Below are 24,720 nucleotides of genomic sequence, written 5' to 3'. Positions count from 1 at the left end.
TGTGCTGATTTTATTCCCAATGTTCTTTGATGCTTTACTATAAAAAGGCCTTTTTGTCATGTTTCAAATGCTCATCGGCAGGAACAGCATTTGGTTCAACAGCTCAAAGCTTTGCCTTTGCTCCTCTCTTCAGCTCCTTCAAAACATATTGAAATCTTGTTGTAAAGAAGCTTCTTTGAAGAGTGCTGTCCTCGTAGAGGGCAGCCTAGATTTGCTGCATCCTGAAAATTTGTCTCAAAACCGTAACCCAGATAATAAAACCGTCTGAAAGAAGCTGGGCAGCCTCTCTTTCTCCTCTTGTCTTTCACAGCGTGTGCATCCTCAAATCACTGGCCCGGTCGCAATACAACATTTCCGTTCTTGCATTTCTTTTCTCCTTTCTGGGTACGAATGATCCATCAGTCTGTCCTGTCCTGAGGTCAACACACGGGTATTTGAAATCTGCCTTAATTACTGTGCAGTACAGAGGATGAGGTATTACTCAGGAGTGATGGAAGGACTGCATATGGTTACCAGCTTTCTCCTGGGGTGGGAAACAGTACATAACCTCTCCTCATAAATAACGCTGACTCACTATAACGCTGTGCTGAGGTGATGGGAGACCAAATGAGTCCAGCCTTACAATAGGCACAACCTGACCTTCAAAGTGAGCAAGAAATCTGCTGACGACTGCTCCTACGGGAAAAAAACATCAAACAAACCTTGGTGAGAGTGTGTGTTTCTGAGGGCTGGAAAAAGAATAATTATCATATCAACACACATTCAAGCATTACAATTTGGTATTTGTAATCTTTGAACTGAAAATGAAACGTTACGGGAACCCGCAAAGACAATTTGATTCAAATGCAAAAGAATGAATGTGAAACTCCCGTGAGGCGTCAGTTCTTGAGGCAAAGTAAAAATGTGAAATCATACGTTGCATTGATGGATGTAGTAGCATTTAAGTGCAAAACTGAATATCAAAAGGCACAATGAGAAAGGAGGACAAACTGCTTTTACTTTTTTCACCCATGCAAAAGGGAAAGATATCTGTACAGGTCTACTTAGAGTTGAGGGTTCATTCTTTGCAAACTCTAGAGACTGGTGTGCGTGAAAATCCTAGGAGATCGTTAGTTTCTGAGATGCTCAAACCACCATCACTTAGATCACATTTTTTCCCCATTCTGGTAAATATTAACTGAAGCTTCTGTCCCGTATCTGCATTCTTTTATTCATTGCACTGCTGCCACACGATTGGCTGATTATATAATCGCATGAATAAGTAGGTATACAGGTGTTCCTAATAAAGTGCTCAGTGAGTGTACTCTTACATTATGCCATTATCCAGGCTGCATTGATACTAATTAATCATACAGGTCGAAGATAGTCCCCATGCTGCCAGTTTCAATTTAAAGCCTGTTTCCCCCTGAAAGCATGTTCACCTTGCTAGTGAGACTTCACGAGCAAATGTTATACATTTATTTTACTCACGCATCGATACTCTCAGTTATCAAAAGCCCAGTACTTCATTATTTTATAATTTTGTCTGAGTGTAAAGTGTGGCCTTGGCTGTTTGGGTGGTAGTGATGAGTATCGCTGGGTGGGTTTTGGTGGGCCGGTCTGACTGGAAAGTCAAGGGCCATTTTGAATTCCCAGTCCGTCCCTGTACTGTACTAATATGCATGTAAATATGTAAACTCTACCGATTGAAAAGATTTCTCTCAGGCATACAATATTTGTGGTTATTTTGACATAGTGTATATATATGTAAATTTAAAATGTATGTATGTTAATTACATTCACGTTTAAATAGAAATTGCATTGCATTACTTACATGACATTATGTACATAAATTTATCAACGATGCCCTAATGGGTTCTGTGACTGTGTAATTATCTGGCTCAATAATTTTTCGGTTCCTGAAGCCTTTTCTTTCTCATTTAATATTTGGGCAAGATCAATACTAATGTACCTTTCCTCCGTCTGAGTTTGATTCTGGTACTGGTATTTTATTTTTCATTTGCACAAATTGAAATGAATTATAATAGTATAGTACTGTGTATCAGACATATAGCATATGCATGCAGTAGGTTGAAAGCATTACCCGAAGATTGACATCCATCCATCCATTATCTTTACCCGCTTATCCTGAACAGGGTCACAGGGTGGCTGGGGCCTACCCCAGCATACATTGGGCGAAAGGCAGGAATACACCCTGGACAGGTCGCCAGTCCATCACAGGGCACACACACCATTCACTCACACACTCATACCTACGGGCAATTTAGACTTGCATGTCTTTGGACTGTAGGAGGAAACCGGAGAACCCGGAGGAAACCCACGCAGACACGGGGAGAACATGCAAACTCCACACAGAGAGGCCCTGGCCGATGGGGATTCAAACCCAGGACCTCCTTGCTGCGAGGTGGCAGTGCTACCAACTGCACATCCATGCTGCCCCGAAGATTGACAGATATATGTAATAATACAGACATATTGTGATAATGAAGCATGCCTGTGCTTTCCTACTAAAGGAAGACTGCTCCTTAAGCTATTAATAATATGTCTAATATGAGATAATTTGAGATGTTATTGTGTTGAAGGGTTGTGATCAATGTTCATTATGATTTTTTCACATGCTGGGAAAAGCCTAATGTTTTGTGGGCATGAATTTCAACGCTGCAAGGCACTAGATTATGGGGGAGGTGACTGCATGACACAGATGCCTTGCACAAATTGAGAGAAATAAAAATAACGTTATATTATATTAATGTCATTTGGCAGACGCCCTTATCCAGCGCAACGTACAGTTGATTAGACTAAGCAGGGGACAATCCTCCCCTGGAGCAATGAAGGGTTAAGGGCCCAACGGCTGTGCGGATTCTAATTTGGCTATGCCGGGGATCGGACCACCAACTTTGCGGGTCCCAGTCATGTACCTTAACTACTACACTACAGGCCACCCAAAGCACCCCTGCTGTTCTGAACTTTAAAGCTGTTCTGCCTGGGTCCTCACTGAAATGAGGGGAACCTCTACTTTACCTGGCTTTCTTCTGACACTTTGAACTCATTTTAAAATTCTCCTCATGTTGTAAGGCCCTTGTACAGCCCTAGCTCCACATACCTAAAATACCCACTTAGCAAGTGGAGTTCCTGCACTATGAGACCTCTGTCCTTGCCCAGGGGGATATTTCACAAAGCAGGGTCGGCGAGTGAAGTGGATAACTTTTATAAACATTGCGAAAGTCAGACTTGTTTCACAAAGAGAATCTTGAATCTTTTTATTCCACAGGGGCTCATGTCATCTCTTACGCATGTTAGATCCTGGTTTGGGGTTTAAATTTATTATATCGTTATTCTCTTCTGTGAAAAGTCACTTTGGTGAAGGCCACATTACCTTTGATTGTCTTCATTTCACATTGTGTGCTTTTTATGTAATCGTTTTACTATGTAAATTATTCTACTTCTTGTAGTCGACTGATTCTTGTCACCACAGCATACTGTATTTCTGTTTAGTAGTCTTTTATAAAATATTTCTACCAGTGCATTGGGATCGGCTACAAAGGAATGTACAATACAGTACAATATATTATTGTTATGACTGTTGTTGTTGTTGTTGTTATCAATGTCAACACTCCCACCACCACCACCACCAACAACAACAACAAAATAATTTGTTGATAACTGATTGCATGGCTTATTTTAGCTAAGTGGACCCACAGTAATCCTCCAGGAGAGGAGAGCTCTGCACAGAAGCCACTGACTGTGTTAATGTTCTCAGCTACAATCCATCAGGTTGCATTTTAATTTTGTCTTTGATTTCCAGAGATGGGCTTTTGTTCCTGCATGTTCATTAGCATATCTGGCCTCATGCAGGGGCCCACAAGCACATTTTATTTAGTTTAATCTGATTTGTGCAGATGCCTACATAAATGAGCCAATATCCATGAGCCCCTAAGTAGAATGTCTCAATTCAGCATCTAATAAAGCCATTTCTCCATGATGGAGTCCCCCACGCTCTGGTCCTCTTGATTGTACACAGTTAGACACTGGCTATGAAACAAGACACAAACAAAATGTGTCCAAATTTGCATCTGCAATTTCATTTCTGCTCGCCGCAGATGCACCATCATGTGCCCTTGAGCGTCATAGAAGACCGCTCCACAAACAAAACTAATCATTGTGATTACAGGACTGTATGCTGTTGACTCCCAGCTTTGTGAGGAGCATCTGCTCAATTTCATATGCCTATCTTCCTCTTCAGGAGAAGTAATTAGATAATCAACTCTAGGGGAAGATTGCTGGAATGTCATAATCAAAGATTTGAGACATTAGTAAGAGCATGGGTCTGCAGTTCCCCTTAATTGTGGCACTGGTAGATTAAAGGTTCATCACACAGTCAGAATGGAAGACTGACAGTTTGAGAGCTATATTAAACCCAGCATCCCTGAACCAATCAGTGTAAATAAACCAGGAGAACCAGCTCCAAATAAATTCTAGGCCAAGGCAGCTTTTAATAGAGCACATCAGTAAGAGGATACAGAATGACTCCTACAGTATACAGTGACCTTTTCTATCATGTCTGCACTTTCTGTTAAAAATGTAGAGGAATAGGAACAGACTAGAGAGGGCAGTCACACACAAACCTAAACATATCACTTGAAATATATTGTTGTAACTATTATATCTTCAAAGGTACAATAGGTAAGATTGTTGTGTTAAAACATTGTTAAAAGACCATTGTAAATCCCTTCCTATCATTGAAAAGGGCTCACTGACATGTTGACCCACCTTCTGCCTGTGTTTATAGTCCTTAAATTTGGGTTTCAAAATATACAGACAACTCTGTACCAAAACATTGCATAGGTGTACAAGAACTCAAGCTCAAGCTTCAAAATTGGTTCTGATTTCCACAGCCAGTGGTGTGGGGAGTTCAACATCAGTGTATTCACAGAGAAGGGGGAGGGATAAACAGTGTTGTGGTTTGAGGGTGTTTATTGCTTCAATTCCTCTCTTGACCGTTAGAAGTCCGAAACGACCTATTGTAACTTTAAAACCCATCAATATCTAGCTAATCAAGAACAATATCATGCATTATGAAATCACCTCTCTCTATATACAGAATTATGACAAATTAAAGGAAAAATCAACATAAAGTTCCTTAGTAAATTGTTGGATCACCACAAGCTGCCAGAATAACTTCAATGCACCTTGGCTTCGATTCCACAAGTCTGTAGAACCCTATGTAGAGATGAACACCATTCATCTCCCATAGGTGTTAAGTCAAATGGGCATTGACACAATAAAAAAACAAAACAAAGCCGGCTTACTAACGACACGCTGTTGCACTGCTTTTGGGTAGGAAGAACATTTCTGGAGATTTACTGTAACTAAATACTTACTGGTGACACTTTATGGTGTCTTCCCAAGCATTAAAATTAATCATTGCATTAGTTGAATTGATGCAATCTGTCTTTTGGCTGAAGTGTGCAAGTTGCCCGCCATTACCACATCATTGAAAATCATTCCCTGTATATGTCAAATTGGCATAGTAAAATAGTTGAATTTATGCCAGAGTTTTGCTTAAATGAATTTATTGTGCATATTTAACAGGCCATCACATACCAGTGTAGGGACATGTTAAACTGTCAAGCAGTGATTTTCTCATGATGAGAAGACGCAGGAAAGATTTTAAGGGCAGCAGGTGAACCTTGATACTCTGGTATTTTCTATCAACAGATTCACAGATGATCTCTCAGGTGTAACTTCTGGCTTAGCAAGGTCCTTAAATTAACTTTGAATGAGTAAGGTTTAATCGGTAGAAATACATGCTGTAGCATAGATGTATTACCTGTTTACATAAGATGGATAACATGACCATATATCAGCATTAAACCTGATATAATAATACTTTGGAGTAAAGTTAATTTGTTTGTTTTTGGTTTTGGTACCTCACAAAGTAGAAGAGCACCTTGTCTAGTTTTCATTATACCATTTTTTTGTCAACCTCTTTACCACAGTATTTATTCACTGCACTTATCAGACCATCAGATTGTAGGGTTTCCTTTGTAGACACTCCTTGTAAGCTTGGCTTGGCCTTGTTTGAAGAACTGTGATCATCCAGGGAAATCATTCTGATCCAGCGGTTTAGCAGCTCAGAGTTGAGGAATAAAGGAAGTCACCAGTCGATATGAGACTTTTTGTTTTGTGGAAATAGCCTGTCAATAGCATGATGCAGTAATACTGTGTCTGCATGAAAATGACCTCTTCATTCTGCTTGGTGGAGGAGACAGTTAAAAGGGGACTATAAAAGCCATGCAAAATTATATATGATTATATACTATATATAAGGACTGCCCTACTGAAGCAGGTACAGGCAAACTGTAAGGGCAGGCGGGGGAGTCGGGCAATGGCAGTATGTCGTGCTTAATGTGATTGGGGAAGAGCCCACTAACTGAAATCCACCCTCCTTGTGCAACACTACATCTAGTTATATAGACCACCCCCTGATGCTGCTGGTACAGTCAGCAAGTACACAGAGCTGCTCCAATAGTCCCATGGATTTATTTTTATTTACTTAAACTTTGTCAAACTGAATTACATTTGTCTAAATCTGATTGGTTTTAAGTTGGCCAATACTGTATTTGTCCAAAAAAGACTGAATTATCTGTATTATTCATGGAAAAAAAGACTGTGAATTATCTGTATTGTTTGTGTAATATGGTGTTTTTACATCATCTTGTGTATTTATCTACAATAAAAAAAAACCAATAAAAAGCAAGCCATCAAAATAAACAAAAAAAGTGTTGTTGTTCTTAAGAACCTTAACTTTGCATCCACTCTTTTAATGGTGTTTAAACAAAATGATTCCAGATATAAGGTGCTTTGTGCACCAATGATGTTATTAACAACAGGGAGACCGATAAGGTACATTAGATGTAATTAGAGAATAATTAGAGACCACAGTTAATTCAGTTTTTTCCATTTTGGGTCTGGCTTTTTTATGTTGTGGTTATTCAACCACCTTTTCCACCGTATAATTACACAGTGCTTATCTAGAGTGCATATTTATTAGAGAATTGCATTGGACCATGTATTTAACTTTCAGAGGGATATTAAATGCTTTTTAATTTGACATAGGATGAGCTAAATGGTTTTAGTAATGAAGCATTCAACTATTGTTTGGGTAAATGCATTGTTTGTGTTCACATAACCTTACTACAGCCTAATATCCTAATATCATATTCTTGTATTGCTCATTGTAATGGGGGCCTCCTGCTGGCCAGAGCCAGGAAGTACACTTATCAGGTACACGCCTATTAACCTGTCTGTGTGTAACAGTGAACCATATTCCATATTATGTAAAATGGTGGCCTTGACCTCCCTCAGCACTCTCTGAGCATTACATGGGGTGCTAAAATTAACCTCCAGTGTTATGTTGACCTCTCTACAGTTTGAAAGTAACCCACTGTTAAAAACATGACCTATCAGTAGAAGGTGGGTTGTGGGGGAGTTGTATAATTAGAGAATATTTTGAGTATTTTGAGAGATATGATTCATTTTGTGACTCATGAAGATTGGGTGATGGGAAAGAATGAGGTGATGCAAGAAAAAAATAAGTCATTAAATCTATAAATAAATACATGAATATGATTAAGTGAGGCAGCAATGCACAAGCAATTGGTGACACTGCAATCTCTGCAATTTCACGAGAAAGTAAGTCTTCAGGCTGTCGCAATGTCAACAACTGTACAGCAGCATGTCTGCTTCCACTGTACTGTGATTCATTTAGATGGTTTAGTTTCAAAGAGATCCATATATCTCAATAGCTGGTTGCTTTATATATTACTTCCCTTTCAAAGTCGCTTTTCTAATTTCTAATAACATTTTAAACTGCTTTTCAACAACCAATGTCCATAACATATTTTATGGATCATAAAGTAGAGAATCCGAGCAACAGCTTTTTCATGTCATACATATTCAAAAAAAGAGTTCTGGTGATTTGAAATTGGATCTGAATAACGGATAAATGATATTATTAGGAACATTTGGGCAGCAGTCTCCCAGACATAGTTTTTCCCTGTATGATTGAGTCTAGTGTAGCTGCCCATCTTGGTTTGTTTGTGACAGAAGGAGACATTTATTCTCCACTTCAAGCCATTTATTTTCCTCCTTCAGTGTCCCTGCCAGTGAAGTGGTTGTTTCAAAGATGTTTCAAAATAGAAAATAGCCACTTGTTCAGCACACACACTGCTTTCAGGCTGGGTTAACAGATGTTTATCTCACAGTGTGTCCAGCAGAGATGCAGTGCATATCCAAAAAAGCTCTCTGTGATTCCCAACTACCAAGAGACAATGGAATACATACACACACGCACACACAAATAGGCTCCGGAATTATTGGCACCCTAGATAAAAATTAAGAAAAAAGGCTGCATTTAATAAACAACACAGATAATAATCTACACTTAGTGAGCACTTTATTTGCTATTTATATAACCTCTTTTTTAGTCTTATTGGTATTCTGCTGCTGTAGCCTATCCACAACATTGTTGTTTGTTCAGAGAGTTATTTGCATTACTGTCACTTTCCTGTCAGTTTTGACCAGTCTGGCCTCTCTCCTCTGACCTCTCCAATTGTTTTTGCCCACAGAACTACTGCTCACTGGATGTTTTTTTGTTTTTCGCACCATTCTGTACAAACTCTAGAGACTGTTGTGTGCGATCAGCAGTTTCTGAGATACTCAAACTCCCCTGTCTGGCACCAACAATCATTCCATGGTCAAAGTCACTCAGATCACATTTATTCTCCTTTCTGACATTTGAGCTGAAAGACAGCTGAACCTCGTGATATTTGCATTAACAAGCTTGGGTATAGGTCTAACTGATAAAGTGACAGGGCATGGATCCACTTCTTACTGCTGTGGGGTCATTCAGGAGAGACTGCCAGATATTAGGGCTTTAGTGTGAGATAGTCTGTTAGCTTGGTGGTAGTAAAAACCCGGGGTAGTGACCATACCGGACCACACCCCTGAACAAGAGAATACGGTATTTCAAACTGTGTCTTACTGAGGTAATTTATGGACTTTAATCATTCCTCAAGGCCTGGGTAGCATCTAAGGCATGAGCAATACATTCTATGCAAGCCCCCTCCACACTTTTTACATTAACCATATAAGGCAGTATATCTATTTTATCTCTGTTGTTACTGCTACATGTCTGCAACTTAATCTAATCTCAAGAATCAACCTCACAAGGGGTTGTACAATTGATGTAGTTTACCACAGTTTGCTCAAAACCCTATCTCGGTGGAACCTCCAATATGTCTGGGAAGTGTCGTTTAAGGTGAAATATGGTCACTTTCCAAATCCAGCCATTTTAACAGCCAACACCCTCAGTTAACATTCAGTACTCTGAATACCGAATGCAAGCACATCAACTGTTAAAACCTTTCACTTATCTAACATGTAAAATACATTTATTAAATTGAATTTGTTCATTATTATAAAAAATATATAAATAATTAAATAAATTGCTGAATTCATTGATAGGCAGAGCAACCTGTTGGATCAATGGATAACAAAATGCACAACTAACAAGGAAATTAAGATGAAGATTTTACACCATAAAAATCTAAATTAGAAAGTCTAATTTTAAAGATGAGGGTCGACTACATTAAACAAAGAGGTAACAGACAAAGATAAGTACCAGTCTCAAAAGAAAATAATGAAAAAATATTAATCTTATTGAAATCACTGATGAAAATGTGCACACCAAAAGCACACCAAAATGTTTACTCTCCCGGAATGTGTTGGTCTGTAAAAGCCAACCAAGTCAAGGAAGACCCACATTTTATGTGATTGAAAAAGAGTTTCCTTTTGCTTCTAACAATAGAGGTGACACTTTTACACATTTGATTTGATTAAATACAGTCAGTTACAACCTGCACCTTCAAGAGACATGTGTACAAAAGAAAGAAAGCCAAATCACACCACGTTGGTTTCTGCTTGAAGCTGGAATTGCTTCTAAAAATTCAGATTTCAACTGTCAGGATTGAACAACCATTCTCTGTGAATCAACTTTGAGATTTTCATTCAATGATTTCAGTTAGATCTCTTAACTTCAAATCGAAAGGTTCCTTTCAGCATGTGGAATGCTCAGTGGGGGGCTGGATGGTGTGTGTTCTTATTCCCAAGCCATGAACCAATAAATTCTCAGCATAGTTTTTGGGGAGGGGGGCAGTGATAGAGACAGAACAGACAGCATTCCACATGATTAACGGAGCAGATTATTTCAATCATGTGGACATTGCAAGTTTGCAAAAATAATTTATAAAAAGTTTACCTGGGTCTCAATGCCAATAATCTAAAAACTAGTAGGCCGACAACATCAACTCTTCAAAAAGTTTGTTTGGTCGATCGTATCTTTGTTGTCACTGTATTGTTGGCATTGTATGTATCATTGGAAAGCCTGTTAATTTACCTTTACAATGATGTCCCATTTGTAAGGATGATGCATTTGTGGGATGAGCAGCACGGCTAATTATGTGGGTGGGGTCCCAAGCGAAATATGCCAAATTTAGACTCTATTGTTTTGAGTTGTTTGGGGGATTGGATGTGTTTTGAATGGCACCGCATGACCAGGCTGGTGACCATGCCCTTGTGATTGTTTTTATCTATTACTGTGTGAAAAAACTATTCCGCGCGACAAGCTACACCAGTCCTCAGTATGGATATGCTCGCTGCTTAACAATCAGCTTAGATTGGATTAGAGTTTAAGCATTAAATGGACACATTACATTTTCTACAGTATGTCGGTTTGTCTGCCAAATGCCAGTGATGTAACCTTTAGAAAGGAACCCATTGTAGAATATGAGGTAATATTCTCTGTTTACAAAGCTTGATGGTAAAATGGTTTGTACTTCCAAAACTGTACTTTTTTTTTTTTTTGGGTCTATAGCTTGTGGCATCATTCAACACAAATAAAAACATCCAAAATATCATTCTCATCATCCTTCTTGGTATTTCAGAGTTTGCAGTAATAAGTGGTGTGACATGGTGGAGAAATGGATAGCACTTGCCACACAGCAAGAAGGTCCTGGGTTTGCATCCCAACCAGGGCCTTTCTCTGTGGAGATTGCATGTTCTCACTGTGTCCATATGGGTTTCCTCCAGGCAGGCCAGCTTCCTCCCATAGTCCCAGCACATGCAGGTTTGCCCATAAATGATAATAGAGTAGGTTTAGGATTTTATTTTGATTTATTTGCAAAACTGTCATGTAGAAAAACGATTCATTGGTTGTGTTCACGGTCTCACCTCATGCCTCTGTTTTAAGTAAATATGATTAAACTTGAACTGCACATTGTAGCTCCTGTTGAGTGCATTTACCCTCAAAAGACCGAACCTGTAAAACAATGCAATGTAAAAATCCTCAGTTGAATCCTGGCAGTGCTAGTGCACGCTAAGGCTGAGAGTCCTATGGGGCGATGCAATGCAATGAGCAATTGCATCGCTCTGGGAGGGAGAGTATCAGTCAGTAAGCTAATCCTGACCTCACATTCAACATGCTCTGTGTGTTGCAGAGCATCTCCTCTGGATGAATGGCTACTCGCCACCTGCCCACATAATCCGCCAAAAGATACAGTGCACAATGGCTGTAAGGCTCAGCAGATAAACTGGTCAGTGGAAGGGAGTGGGGTGCATCTTGTGGGATGCAAAATGTGTTCTCCAAAATAGAAGTAAAAGAAAATATAAGACATAAGTTGTTATAAAAACATTGAAACAGGATTTGTTTATTTTTATTTTTAATGGATCCAAGGCTAATCTATTACATGCAGAAAAGAGAGAGAGCAGTACAGTACACCTTTTTCCGTGAAGAGCTCTGGAGGAAGGTGTATTTATTAATAATTAAGTTTTCCTTTTTTCCAAAATCCCTGACATTGTTTCAGTAGCTTGTGTTAGCACCATTTATTTTCAATTAACACGCCATCCAAGGCATAGCAAAAAGTGACAGATTTTCAATGTATGTTCAAGTTAGGGCTTTTTTAATTTTGATGGTGCTTCTTTTCAGCCCAAATGAAAAACTAAAAAGAATTTTATCCTATTATAGGTCTCATACACTGTCAGCTTTGGTACTGTATCCATTCAATTCACTGAATAGCAGCAAAAATCCGTTTAGCAGGACGGAGAAAAGTCAAACCATTTTTCTGCTGCTGTGAAATATGTTCATGGATTAACTCCTACATTAGAATGAATATCATATACAGTGGGCTTCATAATATTTGGGACCAAGATGTATTTTTTTCTAGATTTGGCTCTTGATTTTACACCACAACTTTGAGATTCGTAATGTGATGTGAATGTCCAAAACATTATAATGCCCTGAAATGGGGGGCATAAAGAAAAAGTCATTTCTACCTGATGAAAACACAAAAGTGTATAAAAATACCCTGAAATAAAAGCTGAAGGTCTTTTATAAAGCTCTTTGTGACACTTAATCTGCATTGTTTGATTAAACATCTAGTACAGGGCCAATTAAAAAAATATGTCTTTGTCCCAAACATTATGGAGCACACTGTACATTTCTGCGCAAGGGCATGACTTCGGAATAAAATTCTAGAATTAGCATTTTACACAGCTAGGTGTAATTTAATTTATGCTGTTCATGACATAATTACAAGCTCAGTCAATTTTCTCCTTATCTGTGGGCTATGCTGCCATATATTGGGGGCTGCTAACTACAAATGGCATCTTGCTTGAATACATGTAATGCTGTTGTTGCTGGCATATTAATTTCCATCACACCAAACAAAATACATATAAATTGGTATTATAATGAGGCTCATTGGAGTTAATGGAACATCCTAGCCATTATGGAGAACAAATCAAATCTTACTGTATCCATTAAGAATGATAAATGTGATGCCTTACAGCGATTGGCAGCAGTAACACACACAGACACGCTGAGACTCTCATTTTTGTTGATAATTTAGTATCGCTCCACCCTCTCTCTCTCACTCATCATCTGTAGAAGACACATAATGCATAGTGTATACTATCCTTCGTGACCAATATGGCTGCCAGATTCATATCTTCCACATGTGGTGGCAGTGTAGCATAATTGTTGGGGAAATGTGTTTGCTGCTCCAAGGCTTTAGGGTCGATGTTTAAGTTTGTCCAGAGCAGGCTGTACACATAGTATGCCAAGTACTAAATATGGTACTACATATTTCAGATATCTTACTTTGTCCAATTACTTTTGCTCCGCTAAAATGGGGTGAATATATAACGAGGCTGTAATTCCGATATGGATCAATGTTGAATGCATTTTCTCTGGTTAATTTTTTATTAAAATGGTTTAGGTATTCAAGCATTCATAGCGATGCATTCATACAGTATAAATGAATAACAGTATCAGGAACAAATTATAATTTTCAACTTATCCTTTTGAGACAGCACAATTATCACATTTACAGCCACAGTTAAGATGCAACATACACATTCATAAAGGCCTAAACCAGTCAAAATAAATTAGATTCTCCTAGCAGGATCTATATTACATAACTTACAGAAAAAAATACAATATTGTATAACATACCATAACAAGCTACAGAATGTAACTATCAATATTACAGTACATCAAACTTCATTTGTATGCGTAGCATGTCTATCGTTTGACTGCTGGATGATATTAAATGCTCAGTACTCATACTACCACTGTTCTGTCATTTCTCTAGACTAGATCATAAAGCAATTGCATTTTATTTTTAATATTGTGAACACTATAGGGAAATTAATGCTACATTACTCAACTTAAAAAATCGAAATATCTTAAAACTAACTGTAGTCAAATGGAATTAACTGACAACAAATTTTCCAGGTATCCTCACCCTGCTTATAACAATGCATGCATGCAATGTTTCTTTAGTCTATATGTGACCTGTTCTGTTCTTGGCTTTCATCTTCATTTTAAAGAATAATATCTTGCCTTTCATAATCTACATGTCTTAATGCCAAATTCAGAGTTAAAAATATAGTTTTTAAGCGTTTAATCACAAGATATCAAAGTGGAAGAAACACCAGTCTTACATTGTTTGGTGGCTAGCTTGTCATCATTCACTAGTCACAAAAAACCAAATCAACTGCATTCGTGGCTACATACTGTATGCATTTGCTTTCATGTTCTGTATGTCTTAATGTCAAGAGAAAATGTTCAGAGTAGAAAAAAGAGTTTTAAATGGTTGGAACATAAGATGACAAGTTTTAGCCCCAAGGTTTTGCTAGTCCGGTGTTAGTAGTCTCCCACCCTCACATAACTCTTGTGACAAAACTTTGAAGCCATTTTTCTCATTTGGTGGCACTCAAAATGAAATGGCACACAACTCGGTGAGTTTCTAAAATCCAAAATGATTGATATTTTGATAGAGCAGATCGCGTATATATTAAATGAAAACACATGCATTTGTATTAAACAGCACACAGCAGGTTTCAGTTTATGCCCTTGGTAGTGGTGGATCAGGTTCTTCAGAGTTTGGTCAGCCTAGTGCACCTATTCTTATCCAAAAATATTCTAACACTGTAGCAAAATGTGCGTTTTTGGAGTCATGTCACATATATCCTTCCTTCATGGAAATTAAATGAAAAAGGCCTGGAAGATTAACAAAACTGTAGACATTTTTTATCTCATCAGGATTACAAGACTTTTTTGAGCCTTGGGCATCAAACATTATTACCATGACAAAAAATAATCAAATAATTAAAATGTAATATCATGTTCAGAAATTATTCGTACATTTACCCTAGAGCAGGCAGTTTTCGGTAAAGATATATACTCTATGAGGAAGCAACTATGCTAATATTACATTCTCGAGTTCTTTGATCTCCCAGGTGAATTTTCCTCTGCTCTGTGGGGAATGTGGGGAGAGGTGTTGGTCTTGCACTGCCCTTGCACTGCCCCCTATAAGTTCTCGACAGCATCTTTGTGAGTGGCAGTTCCCTGCATTCTCGACTGATCTATTTTAACTCAAAATGTGAAAACAAATAATGAATAGCACAAACCCCCAGAACCCTTTGTGTTATGCCAGGCAATCAAGCACCTCAGGGGAACGGTGGTCTGGTGCACATTACCCTGCCAATACTATCGAGGTTAAACTGAAAATAGTTCCCCGTAAGGCTGAATTATTTAGCGATTAACGGCATTGTATGCATGTTTTTTTCCTAATGGCCTGGGTCACGCCTCTCATTTGAGCTCCGGTGTCGGTTCAGCAGTAATCAATTTCATTCAAGTCAGCTGCACAAGAGAGGCAGGGCCTCGGTGGCTCGTGGCTCATGTTTTATTCCACATCACCTCATTGTGTGATTGATTGTTTCTCAACCTCTTTCACTGTTGATGATTAATGCACTGAAACACCTTTTTTCCCAGTTACTTGTTTGTGCTCCAGAGTCTAGAGGCAGCTTAGTCATGCAGTGTTACAGTCTTTATTTTTATTTGAGGACTGACATATCACCTAAGTAAGCCCCTCAGATGCGTGTAATGGAGTACACTTTGTTCCATGTATAATATATGCTAGTTACACTAACAGCTGAATTCCCGGTACAGTAACAAAATGTTCCTACCTTGAATAAAACAGCACTTCTACTGTACATTCCTTGTGTTTCAAATTGCTGTTCCCTGGAAAATATATTTTTTTGCCCTGTGGGGGTAATTAAGCTTGTAATGGTTTTCAACATGATGGCAACACCACTTACTATGAAATAACTGCGCTATTTTAGGGCTTCAGGAAATAAAATATTTATTTTGTTTTATTTCTTTTGTTTCTTTTTTATCTAATGGGAACCTACATTACAGATGGAAGAAGTTGAAGCTATAGATTATGTGAAACAACCAGGCTATCAGCGACCCCATGTGTGGAATTTCATGCATGTTCTTGTACATATTTGAAAAATATACAGTATCATTTTGCTACATATAATCATTCAACAGCGAGTAACTATTTTTAGACCATCATTTACCTAAAAAAAGAGTCTCAGATCACAGGTAATATTGCCCTTCTAGACATTAGAGACATAGGTCGATGAGTTGGAGACATGAGTGAGTTCAGACAGTCTTAACAGAGCTATCTTAGCGACAGTGTATTTGGTGTCATAGGCCAGGTGAATACTCAGATGTGAAGAAATGGTGGCACAATGTAAACACAGGGGACTGCAGTGAAGTGGAAGTCAAATTATTTCTGACAAACAGTGGCAATGTTCCAAGTTGTGAAGTGGATGTTCAAGTGCTTTTCATCACTGTCTAGCACAGAGCATGGAACAAGAGGGACGCCATAAATTCTATTCTAGTAATGCTGATGAGGAAGTTCAGTAAATGGACGGTATTTTTCATATCAGTGGTTAAACCTCCGGTTAATTATCAGCACTGCTCCCTTGTAGAGCACACCATGGTGAACATTACACTGCTAACTTTTAAAAGAAGCCTACACACATGGGAGAGGTCAGCAACTTGCAGCAGTCTTCAGTTGTAGAGTAGTGCCCTGTATCACTGGAGCACTTTGTCTCACTCTGTAAAAGGAGATTTGGTTGAATTGAACCATGATTTCCTATAAATGATAAGCTTGTTAATTACTTGTAACTTACCTGTACCTAAACAAGCATTAAAACTGTCTTGTAAACAAGTAGTAAAATAATTCCAGCTAGGTAATCCCAAATTAACAGAAACAATCTATCATACTGTAAAATACTTTTTTTGGATGATGAATGCCATTCATTTTAATTTTAATTTTAATAAAGAGAGGAATGTGTTATCTGTGCATTTCTATCTCTGTATTCCACACATTGCATTTGAAACAAACCAATGAATACGAGGTTGCAGTGCATCCTTATTGGGTGATATATGGAAGAATAACATTACAATACCATTGTGTAAGTCTTTGTAAGACAATGGGTTTTACATGCAACACCACTGTGGTGATTTATTAGTGGTAAACAAGGCAATAATATATACAGTGGTGTGAAAAAGTGCTTGTCCCCTTCCTGATTTCTTATTTTTTGCACGTTTGTCACACTTAAGTGTTTCAGATCATCAAACATATTTAAATATTAGTCAAAGACAACACCAGTAAACACGAAATGCAGTTTTCAAATGAAGGTTTTTATTATTAAGGGAGAAAAAAAATCCAAACCTATATGGCCCTGTGTGAAAAAGTGATTGCCCCCTAAACCTAATAACTGGTTGGGCCACCCTTAGCAGCAACAACTGCAATCAAGCGTTTGGATAACTTGCAATGAGTCTCTTACAGCGCTGTGGAGGAATTTTTTTCAGGAATTTGCAGAATTGTTGTAATTCAGCCACATTGGAGGGTTTTCGAGCATGAACTGCCTTTTTAAGGTCATGCCACAGCATCTCAATAGGATTCAGGTCAGGACTTTGACTAGGCCACTCCAAAGTCTTCATTTTGTTTTTCTTCAGCCATTCAGAGGTGGACTTGCTGGTGTGTTTTGGATCATTGTCCTGCTGCAGAACCCAAGTTCATTCAGCTTGAGGTCACGAACAGTTGGCCGGACATTCTCCTTCAGGATTTTTTGGTAGACAGCAGAATTCATGGTTCCATTTATCACAGCAAGTCTTCCAGGTCCTGAAGCAGCAAAACAGCCCCAGACCATCACACTACCACCACCATATTTTACTGTTGGTATGATGTTCTTTTTCTGAAATGCGGTGTTACTGTTATGCCAGATGTAATGGGACACACACCTTCCAAAAAGTTCAACTTTTGTCTCGTCAGACCACAGAGTATTTTCCCAAAAGTCTTGGGGATCATCAAGATGTTTTCTGGCAAAATTGAGACGAGCCTTAGTGTTCTTTTTGCTCAGCAGTGGTTTTCGTCTTGGAACTCTGCCATGCAGGCCATTTTTGCCCAGTCTCTTTCTTATGGTGGAGTCATGAACACTGACCTTAACTGAGGCAAGTGAGGCCTGCAGTTCCTTGGATGTTGTTGTGGGGTCTTTTGTGACCTCTTGGATGAGTCGTCGCTGCGCTCTTGGGGTAATTTTGGTCGGCCGGCCACTCCTGGGAAGGTTCACCACTGTTCCATGTTTTCGCCATTTGTGGATAATGGCTCTCAGTGGTTCGCTGGAGTCCCAAAGCTTTAGAAATGGCTTTATACCCTTTTCCAGACTGATAGATCTCAATTACTTTCTTTCTCATTTGTTCCTGAATTTTGCAATCACTTTTTCACACAGGGCCATGTAGGTTTGGATTTTTTTTCTCCCTTAATAATAAAAACCTTCATTTAAAAACTGCATTTTGTGTTTACTTGTGTTGTCTTTGACTAATATTTAAATTTGTTTGATGATCTGAAACATTTAAGTGTGACAAATATGCAAAAAAATAAGAAATCAGGAAGGGGGAAAACACTTTTTCACACCACTGTATATATATATATATATGTGTATATTATTTAATGTTACAGATTTCCTAACTCGATGACTGGGCTATGTGTTATGTTAGGAATGCTAGCCAGCTAACATGCCAGGCAGCTATCCATGTTAGGAATGTTGCGTCTATAGAAGTTAGTCTTGGACATTTAAATCAATGTATTTCAAGTTGCAATTATTTCAATGTATGGACATTCATTGCAATGTATTTCAATTTGCCTACAGTCGGAGGGATTCACTGTGCATAATGTTTTTTTAATGGATATGATTACAAAATGGGATGCATTCAAATGTTTTAAGATTTTTAACCCTATTCTTAGTTCTTTGCATTTCAAAAAAAATTACAGTCACCAGATTTCCATACATTAAGCTATTAAAACTTGGTAAACACCTGTTACTCCAATTCTAAAAAGAACTAAAAGTCTTTTGAAAAATAATCTTTCTTTTAAAAATAGAAAAGAAAAATAATGTGTACCACATCATACAATGATACAAGCAGGTATTTTTCCTCAGAGGTAATTCTTTCTGCTCGATGCCTTGTTAAATCCACCGTCATCATTAGCAGTCTGCCAAGGGGCAAAAACACAGTTGACTTTAATGGGAGAGGAGGAGAGACACACCTTAATGTGTGCCTAGCAAAAGTGACCACGCCAAAAATGGACTTGCCAGCTGCACTATAGACTTTGTGTTGTGTTGTGACTACGAAAAAAGAGCCCAAAGACCTTCTAACCTGGGATTTGAAATTAAGATACAACCAGAAATCTTGCCTTTTATACAAGCATGACAAAGTCTTAGCCTGCTGATTTGCAAATCTGGGCAATGAAAACACCAACTATGCTACCTGGTTCATACCTACTATTTCTTACATATTCCAGATCATGACGCATGTGGGTTTTTTTTTTGTGCAATAACACTAGGATCCATATATTTGGACTCCTACCAACTATCCCAGGGAGCAGCCTAAATAATGCTATCTCATGTGGTCAGTGATATTGCTTAAATATATTGGAGCATGACCCAGTTGTTGCTGCTATGGAATAACTCTAGGGCCCACATGTCTGCACTCTGAGACTAACAACTAAACAACTATCTCATGTGGTTAGTGATATTGGTTCATTATCTTGGGGCATGAATGATTTGTAACAGCTATGGAATGACACTATGGTCCACAAGTCTGGACACAGAAACTAATGACTATCCTTATTTATTAAAAACAAATATTTAATAGTAGCAAACAAACTTGAACTTAGGGAGGAAAGTAAAAAAAAAAAAAAAGCACAGAAGGGCTTGTGCAAGGTATTTTCCATAAGAAAAAATACTTATATAGTAATTGTCACATATAAGCTGACAGAAGAAAACTAACATAAAAAAGAAAAGAAAGTAAAAAAGAGGTCATATGTTTAGAAAGTGTATAAAGAAGGAAATTAATAGATTGAAGTGGGTAGTTGGTCAGTTATTGTGACAGGAAATTGACTTTTGAAGATGTGGTTGTAGCCCCAACGTGAAAAAAACAAACAAATTATACAAAATATAGAAATATAGAAACAAATTTGGAATTGTGTGGCTCACGGATGGTTGGGGCCTTTAATGACTGCATAGTGTGTATGCCAGTCTCTAGCTTTGTACAAACTACTATTTCCCAACCTGCACTTTGGGAACTACTGACCTGCTTGATGCTAGTGATGCCCTTGGTTCAGCAGACATTATGGGCTGGTTAAGCTTAGCATATTATGAACGGGTGACTGATTCTTTTGACTTCATGAAATATACAATGTGCTTTCTGGCCCTGTGTATGGTAATATTGATTAACTGCTGGCCTTTCCTGGCAAATGTTATAAATGAATAAAATATGTGTGCTTAGAAATTAGATGAGTGTTGGTTTCGTTGCATCACGTAAGAACCAGTAAAGTTTCATACTAGTTCACCTGCACAAGACTTTGACACAGTTGCCATACTTTGGGTAGAAGTAGTACTTCTTGATTAAACAGTGCACAACTTAAGCACCGTTCATGTTGATAATGAACTGTGGCACCAGTTAACATTGGTAAGGTTTCATCACGTGTGTCAAGGGTTTTGCTCATTACTAATCACCTGCACTTTATATACAGGACTCCACTCAGCATTGGCACAGCATACACCCTCAAGAAGACACTGTGTTGAAACTTTGGTTTCTTGGAGCATAATAAAGAGTGCAACTATCTTCCTTTTATGTTTGCTCGCCGTTATTCACCTCATGACAGTTTTGGGTGTGCAGCCTCTTTCTTTATCCATCTGTTTTTCTACAATCAACATTTTTATGAATGTCCCTGTTTAATTTTATGAATAGCAGCAAATTTGTTGTTCATAATTTCTTCTCATAATTTCTCCTGTCTTTTTTATTTTTTTATTTTTTAGCAGCTGTGACGGGAAAATTACTTGTTTAGCTGTTTCGGAGAATACATTTTTGTCAAAACACCTCCAGATGCATTGCACTTTGAAAGCCTCATTCAAAATCTCAACAGAATAGCGACTGTTTTAATTTCAGACCAAAACACTTGCTATTTTGCTGAGATGGTTTTCTGAGCCTGAACACACAAAAAAAATTTCCACTTTCCACTGCTGGAGGGAGGATTTGGTGGTTGGAGACCTTTCTTCTGATATCAGTAGCAAGGGGACATTTTACCCCCACCAATCAGCAGTGATGGAATGCTGACACATTATACCTGCTTACCAGCACTGACAGCAATGTTATAAACAGAATGTACTTGCATAGTGGTATGCTATAGAAGTTGCTGCATAGGCTACAAGCAAAGTAAAAGGTGAACTAGCTGTGCAGGAATACATCATTCCTCAGATCAAAGTTGGTACATTAGGCTAACTATAGTATATGAATAGTCAAACAGAACAATGAGATGGCAAGACTTTGTTATGTAATGAATACAACTGACCTTAACTTGGTTTTCAAACCAGATTCACCAGACTGTAATTCTGTAATTCTTTATATTCAACTAGTTAGCAGATCAAACATTAGTTCTGTCCATGGACTGTATAGTACAGCAGTGACATGCCACCTACAAATATTTAATTGTACATCCAAAGGAGCATTTTATAATTTTCTTGTATAGCTGAATGCTTTAAAAGCTGTAATGAAGTGTTTGGACTGGTTGTTCAAGTGCTTGGAGGGGTTTGAAATAACTGGCCTTGCCTGTCTTACACCATAATAAGAAAACCACATCTCGCTTGCAGAGCTAATGATCAATAGTTCTTGACAGAGGGAACCATGAAGGAGTTTTTAAATGAGGCTCTGCGGGGTGACATCAGCTTCTGCAGTGACCATCATTCTCATGCTCACTGACATCACTGAACTCCACTATGCTATCTAGCACTTTAATAGAAGATGTTAAACTTTGAACTGAAACTGATGTGATTTCATTTATTTTTAAATAAGGACATGAAACATCATAATACATGTTAGACATTACATTAGTTATCTCCCCCTGTATACTCACTCTGACCAATCATTGTCTTTTCTAATGTATCCACCACTTGCACTGTTGTTATTAGGCATCTCATAATATGAATGTTTGCGGGAATGCCAGATATTGTTGAAAAGTGTTTTTTGTTTTTTTTGTGTGTTCTTCATTATTGCTCACACAAATAATTTTGAAATGTGCAAGCAATGTTGTATGCTTCATATTTGGGGGATCATAAGTAATTAGACAGTAGGCTGTTCAGTAGTTTCTTAGACAAATGCGTGTTGTATCATGAGTTCATGCACAGGCTACGAAATTCTACATGTTTATTCTATGTGTGAACTTTGCATTTGGAGTATGTTGCTTTCATCTCTCTACATGAGAACCAAAGAGGTGGCAAGGCCAGTGAAGCAGAATAAATCAATCAGAGACATGCCCAAAACATTTGATGTGTCAGCTGTTTGGTATATTGTTAAGAAGCAAGAACACACAGGTGAGGTCAGCAATACCAAACAACCTGGTAGACGATGGAAGACCACTGTACAGGATGAGTGATGAATACTTTCATTTCAGGAAAAAAAAAACACTTTTCAACGATCGGACAGATAAAAAACAGGATATAGGCATGTGTCAAAGACTAAAATAAAGAGAAGACTACGGCAGGATAACCTCAGAAGGTTCACTGCAAGATGCAAACCACTGGTAAGCGTCAAGAATAGAAATGCCAGATTTGCTGAAAGGTACATTAAAGAGCACAGATCTGGAATCTTGAAATACTAATCATTCAGCTCTAAATCCATTACACTTCACAATGAGCAAATATGAAAACATTGAAAAAAAATTAAATCTAGCCCAGTCCGGTTGCTTTTCCTGTCAGTCCTCCAAGTTCTTCTTTGCTGGTGGAACAGATGTAGTAGTAGCAAATGAGTGCAAATGAAGTGACAATATTGTCACAGCCCATTTAACTTGCTGCATCAATACTATGGAAAAGCCAAATTAAAGTTGGTTCTCCGCAAAGGTATTGGGTTTGCATATGCACGACCATCAAAAAATGCTGATAAAACATGACTATTTATCTAAACTCAATAGGTAGGCTAATAGATCTGCTTCTATATGCTAGACAAGTGCGTGTGGTTTGAAGATAGCTAGCTTTGTGCTACAAAAGGATAATAAACTCTAATACAATATAATGTGCTAATGTTAACTTACTTCTCTTCTTTAAAACTCATCCACCGATAGAATCAATATCCAATTTTAATTATATTTCTGTTCCAACGGAGATCACTTTCATAAAGCTGAATAACTGCACTGGGTAAAAAGAGTTTAAATATGCATTGAGATGTTTAACACTCTACTCACAGCTGAGCTGAACTGCATCTCAAGTCTGTTCAGGTGTACTGTATGTGTGTGCCGCTTGATTGTTGTCAAAGTCCTGACAGAGACAGCTTTGCTGCAAAAATGTTGCCAATTAAAAAGCTGAATTGGAATTGGGAGTTTGCAAGCCGTCTTTCAAGTTTTGCTTTCAAGATTTCTAGGTCTGCACCTCGCTAAACGAGGTGTGCATTTTCCTTTTTTGCTTTATATTCAAACCTATACCATGAAATGTATATATGCAGCTGCACTGCTTTTTCACGTAGGAATGGGTTGCCTGAATTATTAGCTATATGAACAGAGAATGACTGAGGGTAGCTACAATAAGATCCGCACAGCCGTTGGGCCCTTGAGCAAGGCCCTTAACCCTGCATTGCTCCAGGGGAGGATTGTCTCCTGCTTAGTCTAATCAACTGTACGTCACTCTGCATGAGAGCATCTGCCAAATGCCAACAATGTAATAATGTAAAAGTTAAAATTTAAACACAATGGATATAGTGGCCTGAAATCAATCAATATTTGTCCGTAATGCAACTTAATTTTAATGCAAGTTTTTATTTTTTCTTCAATGAAATCACTAAACTGGTGGAAAAAAAAAAGTTCTATCAACTATTGTGGGTATTTTTATTTTGGAAGATCTAAGTGCCATGTAGATGAAGGTGTGGCCATCTATTGCTTTAAAAGTGTAAATCACTTTATACTGAATCTTGGACTTCACTTTTAATGAATGTAGTTGATGCAAGGTAGGAGTCAAGTGGTCAGATTACAGCTGAGTTCTGGATTTACATTAATTTGTTGCAGGTTTTGGAGGGAAACTAGTGAGGAAAGGATAACAATAATCGAAGCTGTAGTAAAAGAAGTATGTGGAAGCATCCCAGTACCCTTGAGGGAGAGAGGGTTCAGAGCTACAGTACATTTCTATTGTAAAGAAAGGCAATATTAGTGATGTTGCTTCAAATAAAAAAGCGAGATCAAAGATGAAACCCATGTTTTTCGCTTTGGCAGCGGCCTCGGCAGTAGAGACGTCAATGTTAAATTCGCAATGAAGACATGAGACAGCAGAGCACTGGGTTCCATGAATGTGACTTCTGTTTTCTCTCTGTTGTGCTTCGAGACATTTGAGCTCACCTGCTCCTTAATTTCAGCAATATAGTCAGCGACAGGGGAGGAAGAGCTGAGACATAGTTGGTGCCGATGTCAAGTCGAGTGTTGTGGCAGTCTAGTGATGAAAGTGAAGTTCACATCGGTGAATAATTATCCTGTGGGGAAACATATTGACAATGGATAGTGCTTTGATGGAAACCTCCAGGGGAAATAAGCGGCTGTTGGTGACTGGACCAAATGAAACCTCCAATGCCCTGCTTTCCAATGTGACATTAAATCGAGGCCCTGGCTCTTTCAACCTGCCAGCCAATCTTTCTGCAGCTGCGAGTCTTCATTGGGTGAGTGACGGTTACATTGAAGTGTGTGTGTGTGTGTGTGTGTGTGT

The sequence above is a fragment of the Conger conger genome, chromosome 2 (assembly GCF_963514075.1).
Source record: "Conger conger chromosome 2, fConCon1.1, whole genome shotgun sequence".
Lineage (NCBI taxonomy): Eukaryota > Metazoa > Chordata > Actinopteri > Anguilliformes > Congridae > Conger > Conger conger.
Note: the sequence above shows the minus strand (reverse complement) of the source record.